The sequence below is a fragment of the Triticum aestivum genome, chromosome 2A, assembly GCF_018294505.1.
Source record: "Triticum aestivum cultivar Chinese Spring chromosome 2A, IWGSC CS RefSeq v2.1, whole genome shotgun sequence".
NCBI classification, from domain to species: Eukaryota; Viridiplantae; Streptophyta; class Magnoliopsida; order Poales; family Poaceae; genus Triticum; species Triticum aestivum.
The window spans coordinates 58,022,214-58,046,103 of record NC_057797.1 but is presented as its reverse complement, the minus strand read 5'-3'; the positions used below and the strand labels follow the sequence as shown (position 1 = coordinate 58,046,103).

The 23,890-nt window shown below is 43.5% G+C and overlaps 1 long non-coding RNA gene across 6 annotated transcripts; it reads right to left on the bottom strand.

Annotated features, from left to right (window-relative positions):
* Window positions 1-12,212: 12,212 nt before the first annotated feature.
* LOC123187439 (uncharacterized) lies at window positions 12,213-19,576 on the bottom strand. Of its 6 annotated transcripts, none has more exons than XR_006494003.1 (5): window positions 19,009-19,564; window positions 17,414-18,856; window positions 17,134-17,279; window positions 12,826-16,456; window positions 12,213-12,713 (listed from the first exon to the last, which is right to left on the bottom strand). It is a non-coding gene; the product is annotated as an uncharacterized lncRNA (long non-coding RNA). The 6 variants fall into 6 exon arrangements; XR_006494002.1 differs by lacking the exon at window positions 19,009-19,564 and having other exon boundaries at window positions 12,826-13,102; window positions 13,203-16,456; window positions 17,414-18,999; XR_006494005.1 differs by lacking the exon at window positions 19,009-19,564 and having other exon boundaries at window positions 12,826-14,676; window positions 16,292-16,456; window positions 17,414-18,999.
* Between the last annotated feature and the right edge of the window lie 4,314 nt (window positions 19,577-23,890).

Here is a 23,890-nt window from a genome sequence, read left to right as displayed (position 1 = left end):
TTGTCACCACAGATACGCACGGCAAGACATACATCAAGTGTTCTCAAATCTTTAAAGACTCAATCGATAAGATAACTTCAAAGGGGAAACTCAATCCATTACAAGAGAGTAGAGGGGGGAGAAAACATCATAGGATCCAAATATAATAGCAAAGCTCGCGATACATCAAGATCGTATCATCTCAAGAACACGAGAGAGAGAGAGAGAGATCAAACACATAGCTACTGATACATACCCTCAGCCCCGAGGGAGAACTACTCCCTCCTCGTCATGGAGAGCACCGGGATGATGAAGATGGCCACTGGACAGGGATTCCCCCTCCGGCAGGGTGCCGGAACGGGTCTAGATTGGCTTTCGGTGGCTACGGAGGCTTTTGGCGGCAGAACTCCCGATCTATTGTGATCCCCGATCGTTTTAGGGTATATGGAGATATATAGGCGGAAGAAGTACGTCAGGGGGGCCACGAGGGGCCCACAAGGGTGGAGGGCGCGCCCCCCTACCTCGTGGCTTCCTCGAAGCTTCCTTGACGTGGACGCCAAGTCTCTCGGGTTGCTTTCCTCCCAAAAATAAGTTCTGTGAAGTTTCAGGTCAATTGGACTCCATTTGATTTTCCTTTTCTGCGATACTCTAAAACAAGGAAAAAACATAAACTGGCACTGGGCTCTAGGTTAATAGGTTAGTCCCAAAAATATTATAAAAATGTATAATAAAGCCCATAAACATCCAAAACAGAAGATAATATAGCATGGATCAATAAAAAATTATAGATACGTTTGAGACGTATCAACATGTCGGTATGGCAATTCGACCAACAAGCGTGATCACGCGAGCCGATTTAGGCCGATTGGGACGATGACGTCGGCTTGCCGAAGTGACCGCGTGACGCAGTCGAAGTCGATTACATACACATGTAAAATAGTGTAGTCTAATAATAATAATATAAATACATAAAAATCTTCGCGTGATTAATTTACGTAAAGTAATTTATTTAAAGATATGTGGCCTGGCGCCGAAGTCAATGTCGATGCAGGGCGTCGGCGTGATGCGGTAAAGGCGTGGCAAAGCCGAACCACCACGCAACCGTCGTTAATGCGGCCACCATTTGATAGACCTGTGTACAGATGATGAAACAAACCATAGTAATAATTCCTTGGAAAAAATAAACCCAAACAAGCAAAAAATACTAGGATTAATAGCACCTGGTTTATTTGTTGTAGCAATCCAAAGAAAGGTGACTCCCAAAATTGGGACTCGATCCGCACACCCATTGCTTGATGGGCGATAAATCGACGGTATGGCAATGCTGGCAATGGTTGGCTCACCGAGGCAAAGCCCCCGGTCCAGCTAACGTGACGAAGCTGGTCGGCTGGTGACGCAGGAGTCACTGAAGTATGTTGATGAAGAAATAGCAAAGTTCCCGATCCAGCCGAGGTGTCGAAGCCTCCATGTCAGCCTATGAGTCAAAGAAGGTCGGTTGGTGACGCCAAAGTCACTGGAGTAGGTTTGATGAAGAAATGGTGAAGCCCCCGGTTCAGCCGAGGTGATGGAGCAGGTTGGTAAGGAGACGTTGCAGCTGTGTGCCAGCCGTGGTGTTGAAGCAGTTCGGCGTGATGGACATCGGCTTGAAGAAGCAACAATGCGGCCATGCCGACGCAGTTCGTAACTTGTGACGCGGTCAATGCCGGCTTGATGAAGTGACCATGTGGCGATGCCGGTGTGCCCGCTCCGTGTGATCCGTAAGGTGGCAATGTTGGTGATGATTTATCCTTTGCGATTCTGAACTCTTTGTTCGGCTCGCCGAGATGATAATCCGAAGAAGTTGAGCTCGGCTCAACAAAGCGACGACGTATCTAGTGCAGGTCGGCAGCCGTGAAGCAATATTGCTGGACTGGTTTGACACCAGCATGACGGTGAAGATTACCTCCGAAAAGGATCAAAATTCGTGAGCTTGTGTTCGGATACAAAACACAATACCCTAGAAAGAGATTCTTCCGAAAAGGTTGTCCAATATCTCGTTCATGAAGAGAGATGATCTCAAGTCAGATTCGTATTCACGCAGAAAATAGATCCGAAAAGTGATGCACTAATCGGAAGGTTACCAGAGTTTGAACGGTCAGATCAAGCTGAAATTTGGAGAGGTGGTAGATATGGAAATTCCGCAGCAGATGAACGGTTGGATCTTCCAAATAACCTCCGAGCCGGGCTCTGGAGACCACATCCTAAACTCGTCCTGATTCCCGTCCAAACTCGACAGGGCTCCTGTAGATCGGACATCGGCGGAGATTGCTTCATCGGAACGCAAAGAAATTTTATAGGGTTGTTGAATACTCAATTCCACACAATTCCACCGAAGGAATCGTCAAAGCGATGCTCAAGGAGGTGGTGGAAGCGGATACAAGTTTGCTGTCCGGAAGACCAGCACGGTCGCCCGAGGGCAATGTTGGCGTTGAGCCCCCGAGCTCCAAGTATGATTCCTCCATGATCATGATAGAGATCGGAGTTGATGTTTGATGAAGGCCCTCGCCAAATATGACGACTGGAGGTGGGGCACAGTCCTTGGTCAAGCCAAGATGACCAGTCGAGCCGGCGATGAAGACGCCGATGTTGCAGTTGATCTGCAGGCGAGCCATTGATCCTTTGTCGATCTCAAAGCGAAACTGTCAATGAAAGCATCATTGTCGGTGTCAAAACTGGCATATCTCAGGGTAGGGGGTTCCAAGCTGTGGATTCTCGAATCAATGGTAACAGGAACGAATGAGACGATATTTTACCCAGGTTCGGGCCCTCTTGATGGAGGTAAAACTCTACGTCCTGCTCTTGTTTCTATTGATGAAGTATCAAGTACAGAGTTGATCTACCTCGAGATCATATGTTGTGGTCTAAAACCTGAGGGTATGATGAATAATGTCATAATAATCTAGCGACTAGCCTAGCCTCGGCTTATATAATGTACCGGAGGCCTAGGATAACAAGAGTCTTAGTTGAATACGTTGGTGGAGAAGAGTCCTTGTCTTGATCATCAAGTCTTGTGGAATCTTTCTATGTACGACATGGACTGCCCGAAGTGTCCCATGAGTGAACCGCCACGGGGGTCCTTGGCCCGATCCAGTTGATCGAAAGACGACGTAGTGAGTACCCCCTAGTCCAGGACACCGTCAACGACTTGGCCCTCGTGCCGTGTGTGTTGCAACTACTACAGGCATGTGGAATTCTTGTCTCTTCATCGTCGCAAGAGAGTGCCTCATGACTTCTTTCCGGTAGGTGATGGAAGAGCGGCTTGTTCGGCGGAGCGAGTCCCCTAGCTAGTGTGTGTTTGTGTGGTTGGCGTTGTGGCATTCACCACGCCGTCAAGTGTGGGCTTAGCCATGTGTGTTTACGGTGTTCTAGAGTGGGCTTGGCCCTTTTATTTTGCTTTTCTCCCGGTTTTTCGTGATTAACTGGACAATCTTCTGCTTAATCAATGAAACGTCAAAGCTTTTGCTTCGTGATTTTAATTTATTTGTACTCATACTCATTTACTCAACTAAAATTCAAATATATCTAATGTGTTTCTTACCATTAAAGAAGGCATGCTAAACACAAAGGATAACAGTCATGTCTGCTTTGAAAATCCACCCAAGATAAAATCAAATTAAGAAGCAAGACCATAGAGAAATAGACCTAGAAAGTACATTCATTTCCTATAATTACAAATTCATGACGTCCGTCTACCAATTTTCAGTGTATCATGTTCATAACTTTAATCCAAATTCATTGCCAAGCCTTTGGAATAATATAAAGGAATCATCTACTGAACTGATGGTTATACATCATACCAAATTCTAGATCAGATCATCAACAACACCACTTGAGTAATCCTATAATCTGGCTTCAAGTAACACATCCGCTGAATTTAGTTACATTTTTACTAACCCAAAGAATATAAGTGAAGATAGCAGGGAAAAAAAGCTATTTCTGAACTTAACCATATTTACATGCTATACTTTATCTAGATATAAAGAGGGGAAATATACAGTATGAGATGGAGTAGTGGAGCGGAGCGCCCGCATTAGTGGTCAATCTATGGTAGGCAAGTGAATGATACGATACCACGACTGCTATTCACTGTTGGCCAAGGGAAGTGGTAGCCAAACGAAGGAGATGCCCTGGCGGCTGTGCGTCCCCCAGGAGCCCTTCCGTTCGACGCTCGCTGTGTCAAACAGTCAAGGAATTTGTGCAGGGTGCTCTTAGTAATCTTGCAAGCGAATAGGGCTCCAAATAGTCGAGAAATCGAATAGGGTAACTTGTTAGTATATCAACAAAGAAACTAATGATGCTACACCAACACTCTCCCTAATGTAGCAAACGTGCAAGCTTACACCAGTGCAAATGTCATTCACATATTACTCTGTAATTCGCATTAAAAAATAGATACAACGCCCTAAACATGCATGATATAGACGTCGAGTAAGTAAGAAAGTTGGCTCCGTCCCACAAGCTCAGATAATTTAAAGATGGAACATTACCTTCTTATGCAAATCTTGTAGAAACCTTTGTATATCTAATGCTATATTCTATAGAGCACTAGAGCATCTCGTAGAACTCAACTTAATGAACTGATGATTAGATTGAATGCAAAAATAGGAAGTCACTACTTAGTAAATGTTTACCATCGACAATCATGGATGGTGAACTTGTGATTGACTCCTGAGAACTCTAACACTCAAATTCTCTATGGCAACAAAGCACATGATCAAAAGGCCAAAGCCATCAACAATCATGGATGGTGTCTTTTCTTGCTGAGCGACACAACCTGCACATGACCGGGCCCTAGGACATGGGAATCTCTTGGTTGTTGGTAAAAAATATTCCAAACTTTGATGCTCAGCTTCGACTTCTCTAAAGGTTCCTTACAAAAAAGAGAGAAGTTAAGTCACTAAAATAACCATTCTAAAGGTCTCAACAAGTTTTGTTGTACTGATCATCAAAGAAATGAATGTTAGGATATAAGACACAGAAAAAATATGCATAACGATCCTTGTGGTATACGATAGACTGCGGCTAAGTGGTAACAAAGAAAAGTCATTTTCTAAAAATTGATTCTACATTAACAGTCACATGAGATTTCGTCAGTACATGCACCTCTGAATTCCATCGATCGGTCCCAGTGGATTTAGTCCTGAACTGCACATCAGATGTTTCGCATTACACGTCTGCTTGCTCCCTCGGTCGTCAATGTAGCCGCCCAGGGCTGTTCAAACATCCAGCAAAATATCAACCACCAAAGCTCATGAGCATTCAATTCAAGTATGAACAAAGGCTACATCACACGCATCATCTCAGCTCCAATGTGGTGAAGTTTGTATCACAGAGATGAATAAAACCTGAAGGGAAAATCCACCTCCCGCATGGCCAAACAAAAACATGTTTTTCACAAATATCGATCGGACAGGAGCGCATTTGTTCATCTCTTGAAGCACAAATACATAAACACTTTGGGATATGGGTGCCTAGGGTCAAAACATGATTATGACAAACTGATGGTTAAATAGCACGAACTGTTGATAATCTAGACACAAATCTGTTACTTATCCGTCTTCTCCCAAATGTGAAAAAAACCACGAATGGATCTGCTGTACCAGTGACAAGGATGGTGGCACAACAAATTGGGGGCTGACTAGTGAAACGAAGGATGGGTGAGGTGCGTTCAATCTTGAGACAGATATGGCAGTAGGTGGATTTGTTCGCCGGCCACCCATAATAGTACGCAGTGAGAGGTGGATGAAGACGGCGGCATGGCGATGCAAAACCGGCACAGATCTGTGAGGGGCCGACATGGACGATTGGTCACATCGCAAGCACCCTGGCCAGTGCCAGGTGGCGGCATCCAGATAGTCGCTTCCGTGGCGTCCATCCCAAGGTGGAAGGGTTCCTTCATCCTGATGTCTACTACACAACCTTCTTTTTGTAGACATTGTTGGGCCTCCAAGTGCAGAGGTTTGTAGGACAGTAGCAAATTTCCCTCAAGTGGATGACCTCAGGTTTATCAATCCGTGGGAGGCGTAGGATGAAGATGGTCTCTCTCAAACAACCCTGCAACCAAATAACAAAGAGTCTCTTGTGTCCCCAACACACCCAATACAATGGTAAATTGTATAGGTGCACTAGTTCGGCGAAGAGATGGTGATACAAGTGCAATATGGATGGTAGATATAGGTATTTGTAATCTAAAAATGTAAAAACAGCAATATAACAAGTAATAAAAGTGAGCGTAAGCGGTATTGCAATGCTAGGAAACAAGGCCTAGGGTTCATACTTTCACTAGTGCAAGTCCTCTCAACAATAATAACATAATTGGATCACATAACTATCTCTCAACATGCAACAAAGAGTCACTCCAAAGTCACTAATAACGGAGAACAAACGAAGAGATTATGGTAGGGTATGAAACCACCTCAAAGTTATTCTTTCCAATCAATCCGTTGGGCTATTCCTATACGTGTCACAAAAATCCCTAGAGTTCGTACTAGAATAACATCTTAAGACACAAATCAACCAAAACCCTAATGTCACCTAGATACTCCAATGTCACCTCAAGTATCCGTGGGTATGATTATACGATATGCATCACACAATCTCAGATTCATCTATTCAACCAACACATAGAACCTTAAAGAGTGCCCCAAAGTTTCTACCGGAGAGTCAAGACGAAAACGTGTCCCAACCCCTATGCATAGGTTCATGGGCGAAACCCGCAAGTTGATCACCAAAACATACATCAAGTGGATCAATAGAATACCCCATTGTCACCACGGGTATCCCACGCAAGACATACATCAAGTGTTCTCAAATCCTTAAAGACTCAATCTGATAAGGTAATTTCAAAGGAAAAACTCACTCCATTACAAGAGAGTAGAGGGGGAGAAACATCATAAGATCCAACTATAATAGCAAAGCTCGCGATACATCAAGATCGTACCACCTCAAGAACACGAGAGAGAGAGAGAGAGAGAGAGAGAGAGAGATCAAACAAATAGCTACTGGTACATACCCTCAGCCCCGAGGGAGAACTACTCCCTCCTCGTCATGGAGAGCACCGGGATGATGAAGATGGCCACCGGAGAAGGATTCCCCTCCGACAGGGTGCCGGAACAGGTCTAGATTGGTTTTCGGTGGCTACAGAGGCTTCTGGCAGCGGAACTCCCGATCTATTGTGCTCCTCGAAGTTTTTAGGGTATATGGGTATATATAGGAGGAAGAAGTACGTCAGTGGATCTCTGGGCTGTCCACGAGGCAGGGGGGCGCGCCCCCACCCTCGTGGGCAGCCCGGGACTCTCCTGGTCCAACTCCGATACTCCGTGAGCTTCTTCTGGTCCAAAAATAAGTTCCGTGAAGTTTCAGGTCAATTGGACTCCGTTTGATTTCCCTTTTCTGCGATACTCTAAAAAAAGGAAAAAACAGAAACTAGACTAGGCTCTAGGTTAATAGGTTAGTCCCAAAAATCATATAAAATAGCATATAAAACATCCAAGGTTGATAATATAATAGCATGGAACAATCAAAAATTATAGATACGTTGGAGACGTATCACATCCCATATCCCATGGCCGGCGGCCGGCCGGCCAGAGGAGGCCGGCGGCCGGAGGAAGGTGCAGAGAAGGAAGCGTGCTTGAGCAGCGTCAACGCAGAGGAGGGGAGTACGCGTGCTAAGGCTGGCGGCGGCGTGCGGGAGTGGCAGAGGTGGAGGAGAACGCGTAAAGGAAGGAGGCAGATATGTGCGGAGGCTCATTAGCGACCAGATGTGATTAGCAATTTGTGGGTGACGCTAATCATGAAGCGAGAGGCGGATGAAGACGACAGCAGGGGGATTGGCAGACGTCTGCTCGGCAGAACATTCAATCCTAGCCATCGATTAGGATGGCAGACTATTAACTTAATATCGATGGTAGAATATGTTTTAACCGATTTGATCGGAGGGTTCTGGTTATTTTGTGTACACTTTGTTGTGTGGCTTTAGAGGGAGTTATGTTTGCTCTTTTAATAGTAGTATAGATATAGATATAGATTGCATGCCAGGTCCAGGAAGAAGATTAGCCACATGGGATAGTTGGTTAGTGGTGCGTTGGTGCGTGGGTTAGTGCCACAAAAATAATGGCGGCTTTGCCCCGGCTATGTGCGTGCGTGTGTGTTTTATTTAAAAATTAAAAGTTGTACGTATGTTTGCTTTGAGAAGAAGAAATACAGAGAGAAAAGGTCGTGGCTGTGTGAAGCAGCACGACGCCAAAAAACTTGTGTGTTCCATTGTTCCTGTGTGAACTTTTGAGAAGCTGAGAGGAAGAAGGAGCTGGGGATCAGCTCCAACAACATCCACCCTGTTTCTCAACTATGAAAAACGTAGTTTTAGTTCTATAATTATGTGTGCTTGGCTGCTTGCTTGATGATGTGTGTGTGTTGCTGCATTCCTCACCTGCTCCTGCCAGTGAGCAGGGGCCGGCCGGTGCGCTCTCTCGCACGCTGTTAGTCGAAGGGGTGAGCTGGAGCTATGGATGCTAGTAACTAACAAGGTTTTGCAGAACGCAAGTGAGGGGTCGTATCGCCATACCCATCCCAATTGTTGGTTTTTTTCTCTCTCTTTCAAATGGAAATAGCAAGGTGACTATCCTAACTATAAAAGTTGTACTAGCAGGATCATCAAAACACCAATGCTTGAATTTTTAGACTATGTTCAGTTTTTGTGCCAAGCTCGAAATTTGAATATATAACATGCTCTCTTTATTTGAGCGTGTATGAATGTTCAATTGTTCATGCATGAAACTACATAACCAAGTATTGCTAGATTTAGTGATGCTTTCATCAGAGTTCTTGTACATCAGACTGCACTGTTATCACATGCTTGATATTTATCATGTCATCATTGGAAGTTCTGAGCGTTTTAGCCTATGATTGATGTGCCATGGGATGTAGGCGCCATCGATGGAAAACATGGTGTATGCGACTTCAAGTATGTTCTAATTTTGTTCAGTGCTTTGTGGTCCGGTTTATGTGGTTTCTGATTTTTTTTATGTGGACTTGAGGTGGAGGAAGCCGGAGGGGAGAGGCAGTCGGTTAAGTCTTGCTGGAGAGGGAGGTGGACGTGGAACTTGCGGCATTCTTGCACGGGTGTGGGGAAAGGAAAAGATGGAGCTTCTACAGTACACTTGAAGATTGTTGAATCATCCTCCGAGAAGTAAATTCAAGAGTTGCAGGCATGTTAGAAGGTGATATGTTCATAGTATATCTTCAGTCTTATGGACACAACATAGTATTGTCCGCCTTGAAAAAACTTGTTTTACATACTCCCTCCTGCATTTTTACTCTGCGTATTAGATTTGTGTCAAGTTAAATTTTGCAATGTTTGACCAAATTAATATTAAAAAATATGAACATCTACAATATCAAATATATGTATTATGAAACTACATTTCATAATGAATCTAGTAATATCGATTTGGCATTGTGAATGTTGATACTTTTTTTTATAAGTTTGGTCAAAATAGAGATACTTTGACTTCAGACAAAACTTATATGTAGACTAAAAAGGACCGGAGGGAGTATATTACTCGTAATACAAGCTAGGACTGAACATACTTTCTCGTGATACGTAAACTACGTCATTTATGGTTGTAGACGGGTATTTTAACTGCTTCATTTCTTGCATGCTGTTGGTAAGGTGCTTCCAGAACTTGTTAGAAAATTGATTGAAATGGCCTTCCATGTTCCCACTGTTGATTTTTTCTGTTGTTGATCTCACCCTTAGACTTAAGGGAGCAACATCTGAGCAGATTATTACGGCTCCTATCTGAGTAATGCTAATAACTAAGATCAATACACTTTATTGGGCTGAATTTTGGTTTCTGATGTTTATGCAACATAAATATCTGTCTTCGGATGGGTGATAACACTTTTAAGAATGTCGTTGTGACTTCTGAAGTACTCCCTTCGTTTCAAAATAAGTGTCTCAAAAAATAAAGCAGTTAAAATACCCGTCTACAACTATAAAGTTGAGACACTTATTTTGGGATGACGGAGGGAGTATATATTTACTAACATCTATTGTAGGTCCACATGTGAGAATACAGTTGTGCCCAATATTTTCTCAAATTTGTATTTCTTTGTTGGTTCCTCCCATGTATAAAAAGTCGGTATTCCTCTACAACATATGCCCTAATACATGTCTCCTTGCACCCATACTGTTTGTGAAAAAAATGTTTTCTATACATGTGATTTGATTTTCAAACTTGAATAAGCAGTTTGAGCTAGAAAAGTTTTCCAAATAAAATTTTGAAATCGTGTTTTTGTGATGCCTCACATACCCATGTCTCATTCATCCGCCGTCGCCCCCAACAACAAGAATGACGATCAGCTCATGAGACAACTACTAGACCGCTAGAGCCCTCTTCAGAAGGCAACACATTTGATATTAAGAGAGATCAAGAGAGAGTGAGTGAGAGAGAGGGGAGAGAGGGACGATATATCGAGGGAGGAAGGGGGAGAAAGATCTTGTAGGCACATAATTGTAGGACAACCATGTTCTGAAATATAAATGAGATTTGTTGGTAAGTCATCATTTTTTTGTTCTCAATCTACCAGACATCAGAACCTTAATGTCAAATCTGATGTACATATGCTCTTCCATAAATATGTTTTTACCTCTTGATATGTTATTTTGGTTGTAAATTTATGAATTCATATATCACTGTGAGAAACATTTTAGTTAAGGGGAGAAAAAAGGAACAAATGAAGAGCGCTTCAAAAGCCCGTTGAAACGCACATGCATTCTATTAGTTACTTGAGTAACATTCATGTTTTATTCTTTGAGAATCAATATGATTTTGCTCTCTACACATATCGAACGCTTACCATTGAAGCAATTCACGTCGTTGTTGAATCGATAACCGAATTAGTCGTATTGTTTTCATGGCCGTGTATGCACGTCACCTCGAGGAATCCAAGGATGGATGTGGAAATGGAGCTGCTGCTCCGCTCTGCCGTGTCGTCCTTGTCGTAGGTGGCACCAGAACGTTCATGCCCTGCGCCGGAGTTAATTGCAGAAAGGTATCACACTTTGGCATCATGTTACGAGTCAGTACCACTTTAGAGCCTAAGTGTTGCAAAATGGTCTAAACTCTATATAACAACATACTGACGGTGTATCTGATCGTTGGGGCCAGCATGTCAGGGCCTGACGTGGCATATTTTTTTGCGGAAAACCCCTCTACCTTTTATTTAATCACGCATAAATCCCTTAGTTGCAAAAAAAAGGACCCGACTGGAAAAAAAATTCCGACAAAATTAAGGCACGTGCACGAACGCTGCCGCAGAGGTTCGAACCCGAGAAAGATTTTTCACGGTGCATGCTCGTTGCCATTGCGCCATGTTGTAAAACCAGGCACTTATATTTTTATATGTTCCGCCGTTCAACTTTTTTTAAATATTTTTCTTTCAAACTTCTTTTATTTATTTCAGATCATATGGGTATTTTCAGCACCGAAGAGGACTCGTTTGAAAGTATTCGTCAAACTAAACAAATAAATAAAGCGAGAGCAGAGTTCGAACCCTGGGAACTGCCGCTCGCTCGCGCACAGCGCGTCCCAGCCACCACGCCATTACAACCATTACGTTCCAGGGAAGACGGGGTTCATTTTATACAGCACCGACACGCTGGGCATGCTGTTGGGCGCGGTGAGTTACTGATTTTTTTTTTTTTGAAAAAATGCCACCATGGCTAGCTTTATTGATTTGGCAAAATCGTTACATCGTTCACTAAAGAGTTTATAAGAAAATCTGGGGGTTCATCAACCCAATTACAAGAAACATTATTCTCATAAGAAAATTTAGCTAAATTGTGCGCAGCTTCATTTGCTTCCCATCGGCAATGTGTGAACTCAACATTCCCAATCATTCCAGCTATAATAAAACAGTCCGCATATATAGCAGTAGCTTCGCTCCACATCCTCTCTTGGCCTGAACATGCATTAACAACCTCTAAGGCATCTGATTCAATTTGTATGGAGGTATATCCAAGAGATTCAGCCAAAATTAGTCTGCTCTTCATAGCCATTGCTTCTGCTAGAAAAGCATCAGCGACATATGGGATTGTAGCGCATGAAGCCGCAATAAAAACTCCATATCTATCTCTTGCCACGCCCCCTGTAGCGCCCTTACCTTCTTCGTCATGGTAGGATGCATCAACATTTATTTTTACAAGACCTGAGGTGGGTTTCTTCCACTGTTCACCATTATGAATGACCTGTACATTGTTGTAGCTTGCTAGAAACTAGATCAGGATCGCGCCATGGCGCGAGGGTGCCGGTCCAAACGACTTGTCCAAGAGAATAAAGATCAAATACATGTTGTGTTAATAGGAAGGCAAGTTTAGCACACATCTACTCAAGAGACGATTGATTTTTAGGTTCAAGAGAAAAATAAATCCCCAGCACCAAGATGTCCACGCCCAGTATCTGCTCCTCTCCCACGCCCATGATCTCCTTCTCTCCTAATCTCAGGATCTCCTCGCCTGCTGGTGCTGGGCTCTTCCTCGCCCCCGCCAAGGTGGAGGCGAGTTGGTGTACAGGCGCTGCCACAGTTCTCAATTTTGCTCGCCCATTGGAGTACTCACCGCTGCCATAGTTCTCAATTTTGCTCGCCCAGGTTCATCTCCTCTCTCGGTACTCGCTCTGCTGTCGCTTGAAACACTGCAGACATAAAACAATTTGACAATCATAAACTGGAACTTGCAAACAGTGATGACACAATATTTGAGAACTGAAACTTGCAGTCCCAGTTTCAGTACATAGCAGTACCCACCTCCCTGTGTACTGGTGGACGTAGCAGAGGGCGAGACTGGGAGGCGGCGTCATGGTCCATAACTCGTCGTCAGCGTCGCTCCAGAGAATTGATCAAGTGCATTTGCGTCGCCACCATGGGAGCGTACCAGCCACTGCATCACGGGCATAGCCGCAAGATGTAATCGACTCACCACGGTTTGGCTCTTCTCCGCCGTGCTCTGCAGATTCACACTTACCTAAGATGAACCGGAGCATGCCTATATGTGCTCCATTCAAATGCTTCAAGGGCTCCAATGCTAAACAGATCAAGATGAAAAGGCACAAATCAGGCAGAAATCAACTCACCCGCATCACCAATATAAGAAAAAAATAAATATTTTTCCCAAGAACACAAACCTGCAGCTGCAGCACAAAAAGGCCTCCTGGAACTCGAATTTGCCATCGACCTGGACTGCAAGCTATGAGGAGGGATGGTCGGAGATCACGTCCGTGGCTGCACGACGGCGTCGACCTGCAAGGAGAGGCAAGACCGAGAGAGAGAGAGAGAGAGAGAGAGAGAGAGAGAGAGAGAGAGAGAGAGGTGAACCTGCAGCAGCATGACGGTGGGGCATGGAGGTGGGCGCGGGTTTCATCACCATTCTCCATACACATGGACACATACAAGTATCTTCAGTAAAGAACCATTTATGTACCAACAAAATTCAGTAAAGAACTAATACTAAGAGAAAATCAAGCGTCGCTCACAAAAGTGAGAGAATGCCATTGTCGGAGTTCAGTGATAATTTCCTTGAGGGACTATGAAGGCTAAGGTAAAACAAGCAAAAACCACTGGAGGTGGACGAACAGTGATCAGGCGCACTTGCTATTCGGAATCGAGTCTGATTATTATGGGCCAAAAAAATTACAGAAGAATACATGTTTTGAATAGAGCCCAAAACATAACAACTCGGTGACTATTCAACATCTGAGCACAAAAAGAGAATTTTTTTTGTAACTTGCTAGCTGTCGATCCAATAGACTCCTATCTAGCTAATCTACAGACAATTATATAACTTTCTTTGACCAGTAAAAGAGAGATTATTTACCAGTTATTGACAGAGTAGTTGATAATATTCTTGATCATTAAATGGGCCGAGGCCAGTACAAAAGTGTATCTATTTCTTAGAGAAAAGCATTGAGATATTTATTCAGTATTGCAGATAAATGATCGGAACTCATCGGGCATCAGCATGGACATTTTTTAACTGCACACATCACAATGCACATGTAGACATGGGTGAACAAATGTGGGAAGATCATGTTTCAGTTGTACATACTAAAGAAATTGACACTTATCTGTGACAAAACAGAACCATAATGGGAAAACCTTGAAGATAAAGTGCATATTAAATTCAAATGCACAAAATATTAGAGCAGCAATTCTACAAAATGTTTGCACTAAATTTGAATAACGCAAGGTCAAAGGCATGGCATATGATATGATCTGCACATTTGTATCAATGCAAGTTTGCAAGCTTTCTACATGACATGGGCGACACGAACACTAATTTGGAAACGATGTATCAATGCAAGTTTGCAAGCTTTCTACATGACATAGGCGACGCGAACACTAATTCAGACAAACATACACTCTCCAAGAAAAAAATCCATCGGCTCCACATCCGCTAGATTATAAACTCACAGTATTGATTGAATTTGCCATGAACCAAGGATTTTCGACAAAGCACATGTTGAAACCACCGCACATGCAAAGACTAAGTTGATTAAAAATACAACCTCTAGGTATATAAGTAATTAAGTTGGTTATTTGTTAATTATGACCTCTTTGCCCACCACAACTCTTTCTGCCATGCAAAAGACATTCCCTGTGCTGCAAAACAAATAACACAAAATGAATCTACTAAAAATCTATTCACTTGGAACATTGTTTCCTTAATCAAAGATGTGTAGAGCATTGCAAAATTTAAAACCAAAGTGAGGATTTACAAGGAATCTCATTAGTCTTAAAATTGAAGTTTCCAACCTCTGTATCCTAGTATATGTTATCCACATTTAGCATTGAAGGTCAAGTTTCCATCCTCTGACTCAAATTAACTAAGAAGAGCTAGCTAGTGATCTGCGGCTACTACAATCAATGATGCTAGAGCATCATAGCTGAGGTGTGAGAGCAACATACATTTTATTTTAGCATAGGCATTGTAACAATGTCATAGTCTGCCTTTCAGCAATTCTCAGTTTACCTACATTTAGTCTGGTGCATGATCCAAAGAATGCAGTGGTGACAAACAGAACTGGGGAAAGCTTCCGAACAAACTAAAGACAACAAAAGGAAATGTCCGCTCAATGACTCGGATCAACCGAGCACTTAATCACAGCAGTAAAAAAATTGTCTATACAGTGGAGCTGCCCTGGTTATCACTCAACAAGAATGATCATCCAAGGAAAAAACAAATATCACATGGTCAAAAAGGATTTAGAGACAAGAGGGAGGATCCAACTTGATACACGTAGGTGCCTCGAGCCGATAACTTGCTGGGAGCGGGTAATTCTAGTATAACAAAGTGCAACTTACTCTTAAGCAGACTAAATCAAGGACCAACAACAAACAATAAAAGATCAAAAAAACTTATATGCAATAAAGGTACGAGAGAGAAGAAATCTTTACATAAGACGGCTATAAACACTGGAGCATAAATAGGCAACACGTTTGAATACAAATAAAAAGGGCTCAGGGTTAATTGCATAGCGGGCTCAGATTCGTCTTTCCTCGATCATATAACCTACCCCCGTCATCTCTTATCACCATATCTCAATCTGTTTATACAGTGGAGCTGCCCTGGTTATCACTCAACAAGAATGACCATCCAAGGACAGAACAATAAGTATCACAGGATCGAAAAGGATTCTAGAGACAAGAGGGAGGATCCAACTTGATGCCCACAGGTGCCTCGACTGCTCAAAGGCACACTTATTTCAACCACGGTGAATCATCATCGCCCTAGCAAGAATGGCTTCCAACCGGTGGGGCATGTGAATTACAGGCGGCGGCACGAGATATTTCACCGCGGGAGTAACTATTAATTGGCACAGGAGCACGGGTTCGATCCGACGGCCGAGGCCTTCCACGCACTCAATCCAACAACCAGAATCGCATCAAGGAACCGGAATGCACGGCCGGATGTGCCAAATTGCTGACAACGCACGGAAGCTTCTGCGGTTCTTGTTTCTGGATCACCAGATCAATATGTTCTTACGAGGGTGAAACTGACCTGGTTATCACTCATCAGAAATGACCATCCAAGGACAGAGCCACTAAAATAAGAACGTGATCAAAATGGCTCAAAGAAACAAGGGGGACCCAAATTAATACCCACAAGTGCCTCGACTGCTCGAGAGCATGCCTATATCAGCCATAACTGATCATCATAGCTCTGGCCATGCCCCATATAGTAGCCGAAGCAGAGCAGAAGGAAGACGGGGCTCACTGAGGGAGACTGTAGCCGAGGCAGTACTCAGTGGGCGCCAGGGTTGCGCCTGAACGCCGTCCAGCCGGCGAGGAACCGCTTCCTACACCGCACATCCACGCCGCTGCATCGGAGTTGCGCCTTGCACCGTCCCACCGATGAGCACAAACGCCACAGGCACCGAAGCTGCCAAGGAGGCGAGGAGGTGATGTATGTTTGACCATGAAAATAGAACAGTGGTATCTACATGTTCTGTAACAACCTTGGGCATATTAAACCACCAGAAGCCATTGTAAATGCATACAATGAGCATATAAAGACCACATTTTAAAAAATATATTTTTAATCCAATGACAACATGCTACAATCAACTGCATAATTTTTGTGGCACTTATAGGATGATATAAAAATAGTATATTTGACCATCAATGAACTAACAAAACAGTGGTAACTTATATGTTCTGTAAAGTTAACTCCGCTATCAAATTAACATATACATGACTATACACACATATAAGTAATGAAAACCAGAAAGGTAGACCTTCAAATTATTATTATTTTTGATAAATGGACCTTCAAATTAATTACCAAAACCAGAGACCACCAAGACCATATCAATATAAAAGTTTCAGGAACAGGTCGAGTTAAGAAAGGAAACATGTATAAACTGTGCCCTACATTGTAGAAAAATAAAAATAGGAAGATTTCCTTAAAGCAAACATGACATGCAATGCCATTTTAACAGGAAAGCTACCTCATATACTACAAACATGACATCAGTGAAAATATGGACACACATATCAACAGACATCGATAGTACCATGGAAGAGAAATAAATAAGGAAAAGGAGACACAAAATATACCTGAGAAGAGGTAGAAGAATTGAGGCGTGGGCGCAGGGAGCCCAGCGGCGGTTAAGGCCACATGAACCATCGAGGAACTCTAGCTGCCAATGGCTGGAGCTGATGGTTAGGAGGCTCGACATGACGAACATCTCCTGGATCATGTCCTGTCCCCATGAGCCGATGGTTAGGAGATGATAGATATAATTATGATTTAAATACAAAGGGAATTAGGCAATGAAGATTGTTGTCCCTCAATTTATAGTGGTTCTATCAGCTTTTCAGCTGTCTGGGCACACACCTGGCTCTAGAGACCCAAGTCAGTTTCCTTCTCTAGGTTTCCATGACCATACCATAATCTAAATATGTAATTCACCACAATACTCCCACAAAGATGACGCAACCCAGCATCTTCTTCACCAACGGCGGCATCGGCAGCCTCTTACACTGCAGGTTGCCAGTGTCATCTTCCTCCCTAAGCTACTGTCGTCCTCTTCCTCACCAAGATGCCGCCGCCAATGCCGTGCCATGGTACCGGAGATGAAAACATTCAGATTCAGTACCAGGCATGGATCAAGATAATGAACAATCCCAAGAAATCAATGAAACCTAGGTGTCACTTAGTCAGATCAAAACAACCAGAACCAAATGCACAAAAAACCTGAAACTCCAAAACGACCGAATGTATTTCAGCCCTTATCTCTCACCAGATTCATACACTACAACTCTAATACAACTGAATATATTTTAGCCTTCATCCCTCAGAATATCCATTTATTCATCCAAAAATACCAATCAAAAGGGGCACAAATGAAGCGGCAAAGCATCTCCTAACTATCATATGACAGAAACATCTCCAAGACAATTGAATCTATTCTAGCCCTGGCTGTCATCTGATCCATGTAGCAAAACCGCAAGACAGTTGATGCCATCATCTCCCACAAGATCCATCTATTCATCCAAAAAAATATGAAGCCATCTAATTATCGTATGACCCACCTGTCAGGCCTGAACCCCACCTCAACAACAAAGACATACTTTATTAAAAAATGTAGCTAGATCCAATGCCCCCCTAGACAACATGGTACCAACAAAACAAGAGTTTGGGATGTCTATGAGTGCACACACATTCCCCTCACAATTTCCTTAAAATAATTGACTAACTAAGGGCACAGCCAAAAATCTGCATTGGGGCATCAGGCAACACCCATAATACAGAGCTCTGCTTTTGAAAGTCAATTTCAGAGGAAACAGTGTAGTTCCATCACGAATGTGAAAAAAATCCTTGCATCCGAGGGCGCCGAATGAACCGGGCAAAGCTAAGATTTCACAAAGATTACTTCTATTCGATTCGTACAATCTAATAATGGATGGCCAACACCTAAATTAGCTGGAGGAGGCTAAGCTAAATCACTTCATCTACTCACTCAGTTCCAAATGAATTGAGTTTAACAACCAATTATATTTCAAAGCAATCTAGTCAGATATGAAACCAAACACTGCTACTTTTGCCTAAAAAGGAAAACAGACCATAATATGCTATTGGAACCTACTACATCTGATCTACAAAAATATTCACATGACCACCATTAGCAAATTGGAGAGAGGAAAGAGACACCTGAGATCTTGTGAGAGGAAATTGAAACCAAAATAATAAAGAGAACAACTGAGATATAGACATAACTCAAAACCAAAAACAGTAGCAGTAGCAGTAATTGCAGACATAACCAATAATGTTGTCCTCCTGCATCACCACAAATTACCATCGTCACGCACGCGGTAACAACAGTTCAGATCGGAAATCCTAGGTTACAAGGGCCAAAACCGTGGAAAGCAAAGGAGGCGAGTAGGGGGAGGAGGAGCTGGGGTGGGAGGGGAGGGTGGGGGAGCTCATACCTGCAGAGGCGGACCTCAGGTCGGTGGGGGTGTCACAAATCGGTCCGGTGAGCAGCGTGGTGCTCATGGGCAGCCAACAGCGAGGGAGAAGAGGGGCGGCCGTGCTGCCTCTGTCGAGCACCATAGAAGAGGAAGGGGAGAAGTGATACCGGCGAGGAGAAGCGCACGCCAGCCCCAGCTCGTAGAGGAAAACGCCAGGGACTCGATCTGCTGGTGCTCCTCGCCTCCCCCGGTGGATCACGAGCAGCTCCGAGGGGCGACCTTGACGGGGGCGGAGATGACCGGCGCAACGAGCAGGCAGCCGCTGGAGGCGAGGTCCACCTCCACCACTGAAACCCTAGCGGGGGAAATCAAAGGGGCGACCACAGGAGGCGACGAAAAGTAGATCGGCGCGGTGAAGGTGGTAGAGCTCGTCGAGGAGCAATCGTGCGTGTGTTGGGCGGAGCCGGAGCTCACCGGAGCGGCCGGAATCAACCGGCGACCGAGGCGGCGACGGAGGATCGAGCGAGTGGGCAGGAGGGGGAGGGGGAGGCGAGGGGCTGCGCGAGTGCGGGAGAGAGAGGCGGCTAGGGCTTGCCACGGGAGCTGCTGGCTTTTATAGGCCACTATGTGAAATGACCAAAATATCCCAGTGGGGGCATGGTATTTACATTTTGCTGCCATTGCTATTCATTTCAGCAGTGTTTACCTCAGATCCGACGGCCCAGGTTCATCCAGATGTTGATCCGACGTCCACAAACGCATCAAGGAAACCAATCCAACGGCCGAGATTCACTGAGCTCTGAGGAGGCCTGTGGTCACATCCTTCTCTTATCTCTTGATTAGCACAAATAGCCTGGACAACAACAACGTTTCTAGCCATTGGAGGAACAGCCTCGTCATGGGTCTGCCTTCTCCTAAGCCACCATAAATACCAACAAGCGGTAATGATCCCCTCGTTCATCCCAACGCTTGGCATGTGTGGTAATGTAGCGGGTGGCAACCGTAACAAGTGTTCGAGAACTGCAGAACCCGGTCTGTCTATGTGACATGCATCAGCGATTAAATTTGTAATCCCCAGGAGCCTCCACATTTCTTCTGCCCTTCCACATTTAAAAACTAGATGTAGGATATCTTCTGCACCTTGATGACAAATTGGGCACCCTCCATCAGTACCAATATGCCTATTAGTCAAGATGGACTTCAACGGCATTAAACCATGAAGAGCCCGCCAACAGAAGATTTTTACTTTGCCTGGCACTTTTAGTTTCCAAATTATAGACCAAACAGGATTTGGCATCGATGGTCCTGTAGTTATTAGAAGAGATCTTGCACCGAACTGGTGTTTCCATTCATAATAGTACTGTTGTAGCCTCGTCCATTCCACACATACCAGAGATCTTGCATCGATGGCATCCCAACGCTTTCCATTGAGCCAACTCTGAAAACTCCATTCCTATTCCCCTGCCAGGCTACAAAATCCTCAAATCCATTATGGCTCAATGGGATACGAAGGATTCTCCCAACATCAACAGGACTGAAAATGCTACGTATTAGTTCTTCATCCCATTGTTCAGTAATCGGATCAATCAATTCATTCACTCTTGTGATTATAGCACCACCTCTAGGTGTAATCACTTGCCTTGTGGGCCTGGAAGGTACCCAGTGATCTTCCCAAATATTGATCTTTTTTCCCTTGCCAACTCTCCATATATGCCCACGTTTAAACGTTTGAATACCGCAACTAGACTTTGCCATGTAAATGACGAACCCTTCTTTGGTCCTGCTTTCAAAATGTCACCAGAGGGATAATATTTTGCTCGAAGTACCCTAGCACACAAAGATTCAGGTTCATCAATCAAGCGCCAAACTTGAGTTACTGATTTGTTTTAATCGTGATATTAAACTAGCAAAAGAGCCTGTGCGTTGCAACGAGAGAGAAAACATAACACACGCTCTTAACTCAACAACCATCACTCAAGACCACAATAGGTGCATCTCCTTTATTTTTGCGAGGCATCATATTTGTGTTGCCGCTTATCCTCCTCTCACCCTCGCCGGCAATGGCCTCGGTGTTCACACAAAACAACAAAAATGTGTGTTGAATATGGTTAATCCTAAGGCGTCTCTCTCTCCCTCTCTCCTCCCTCTCCCTCTCTCTCTCCTCTCTCTCTCTCTCTCTCTCTCTCTCTCTCTCTCTTTCTCTCATTCTCGCGATGAGAAATCTGTTGTTTTTCCCTACGACAATTTTCAGAGGTATGCACGTGTAGTTATCGATGTTTTCTTTTCCGTATATGGTTATAGTGGGGTGTTTATTTGCAATCCGGATCACCGCCGGTATAAAAAAAGCGAATCTTGTGCTATAAATTATAAGTTTGCTTCCATAACAATATATTAAAAATATTTAACAGGTAAAATTAACATCATATTTAGATTTCACATATTTTTCTAATAAAATTTCATATATAATATGTTAAAATCGAAGTTACGGTTTAAAAGATACAGATAATTTAGAAAATCATTTGGTTTGACTCAAATATATTCCAAAATAATATTTAAAATACTTAAAAGGTAAAAATAATCTCATATTCATATTCTATATATTTTTCTAATCAAATTTCATATATAACATGTTCAAATCGGAGTTACGGTTTAAAAGATATGGATGATTTTAAAAAACATTTACGGTTTAAAAGATATGGATGATTTTAAAAAACATTTATTTGACTTAAATATGATCCGTGGATGAATTACCTAAAACATCAGGGGGGGTTTGAAAAATGTAAAATAACGGTTTGGGTGTGACTTAAATCCGGACAGCAGGTTGATTTCAAGAAAATACAGAGACTTTTGTGTAAAATACGAAAATAATGATTCGTTTTAACTTAAAACAGGACTGTGGGTTGAATTCTCTAAAATAGAGGGACTTTTCTGAAAAATGCCATGAAGAACGAAAAAAACTCAATTTGCTTTATTATTAGGTAAAGATACATTAAAATTGTTTAACTTTTATTAAAAAAATCGATGTGTTTCTCGAAATGAAATAATGATTTTACACAATAAGTTTTCCGTACACGCTGAACATTTTTTGAAATACACATTGTAAAAAAATCGTAAGAAAATGTGACCTTAAATTACAAAAAGTTCACCGCGCATTATATAAAATATTCATCATATCTTAAGAAAAAAATTCAACGTATATTAATAAAAAATAATTTGCACCTAAAATATGTTTAACATATATTACAATTTTTTTCATTTTTTATATAAAATATGTTCAACATATATTACCAAAAGAACATTATACTAAAAAAATCCCCATATGTAAAGAAAAGTTCATCTTGCATTCAAAAAATCATGCGTATTTAAAAACATGTTCATCATATACTGACGCCTATTTAAAAAAATATTATGTAAGTATGTTAAAAATCCAGGAGAAAAACCAATTCAATGAATAAAAACCTAAAAATAAGCCACAACCAGAAAAAAAATAAAGCCTAAGAGAAATTAAACAAAATAAATTGCAGGCCTCACTCGGCCCAGCAGCCGGCCCATTGTAGAGGCTATAGTACAAATGAGTTCTAGCCTGGAACGTAACACGAGGTATGAGCGTCGTGGTGGTAGCGCAATACGTCTAGAGGCCCACACACGACTCCAATTAAGAGCATCTTCAACACCTGCGTCAAACTAGTGTGCGCCGCAAAATTGCTCATTTCAGCGTGCGTAACCGATATAGTGGCTCCAGCGGGCGCACAAAAACCACGCGCGCGAGGCATATCTAGTTCAGCGCGCGGCTGAAACTGCATCGCGCGCCGCTTATTTGCCGCGCCTGCTCCCGCGCGCTGTACTCTCGCAACTCACCCCCCCTCTTTAGCCGCCGCGGCGCCGTCGTCCGCGCCATCCGGTGACCGTTCCGGCGCTTCCCCGACCTATCCCCGTGACGCGGCGGCTTCCTCCGTCCCCCTCTAGTCACCGCCGCCCCTCGCGCGTGTCCGTCCTCCGACGAACAGTGGTGGGCATGGAATGGATGACAAAGAGCATCATGATTTGTGCGTTCAATATTGTATTGTTGAACTATTTGTTCTGTTTATTGCATTATTTGTTGTATTGCACGATAAACTGTTTGTTTGAGTTGTCATAACGAAATTAAATTATTTATTTCGATTTATTTTTGTTTGTGTTTGATCTTTTTGCTTCTATTTCGGAATGCATATGTTGTTTGTGCGAGAGTCGCGCGCGCTGCATTTTGGCGCACTGCTAGAGTTGCGCGCGCGCTCCATTTTAGCACGGCTGCTGGAGTCAGCGCTGCACGCCGCGCCAAATCAGACGATGAACGCGCGACAAAGCAGTTTTTAACGCGCGGCGCGTTCGGCGGCTGTTGGAGATGCTCTAACCACGATCGGCACGCCTTGCATGCCTGCCTAACTTCTAGGGTGGACTAGTGGTAATCTGTTGGTTGGTTAGCTAGATGCGTTGTGTGCGTTGTAACCTGTACAAATATGAGCTGAAGATCAATACAAACTCGTGTGTTCGATCCCAAACCCTCTGTCCAGGTCTCTACGCGGTATCAGATACTCACACGATCTCCCTCCTCCTCGCTTCCGCTCCCCAATGGATCTCTCTGACCTCTCCTCCTCAGGCTCCGGCGGCACCAATCCCTTCGGCGATCCTTCCCCCGCCGGCCCCGCCGTGCCCCTCTCCCTTATCCTCTCCCTCAATATAGCTACTGCCATTCCAGTCACCCTCGAGCTCCACCCACCGAACTACACCACATGGAGTTCCTTCCTTCATGCCCTGCTCATGTCGTACAACATACAGGACCATGTCAATGGCACTGTGGACGCCCGGTCGCGGCTCACCGATACTGTCTGGACGCAGATCGACTGGTGCATCATTCGGTGGC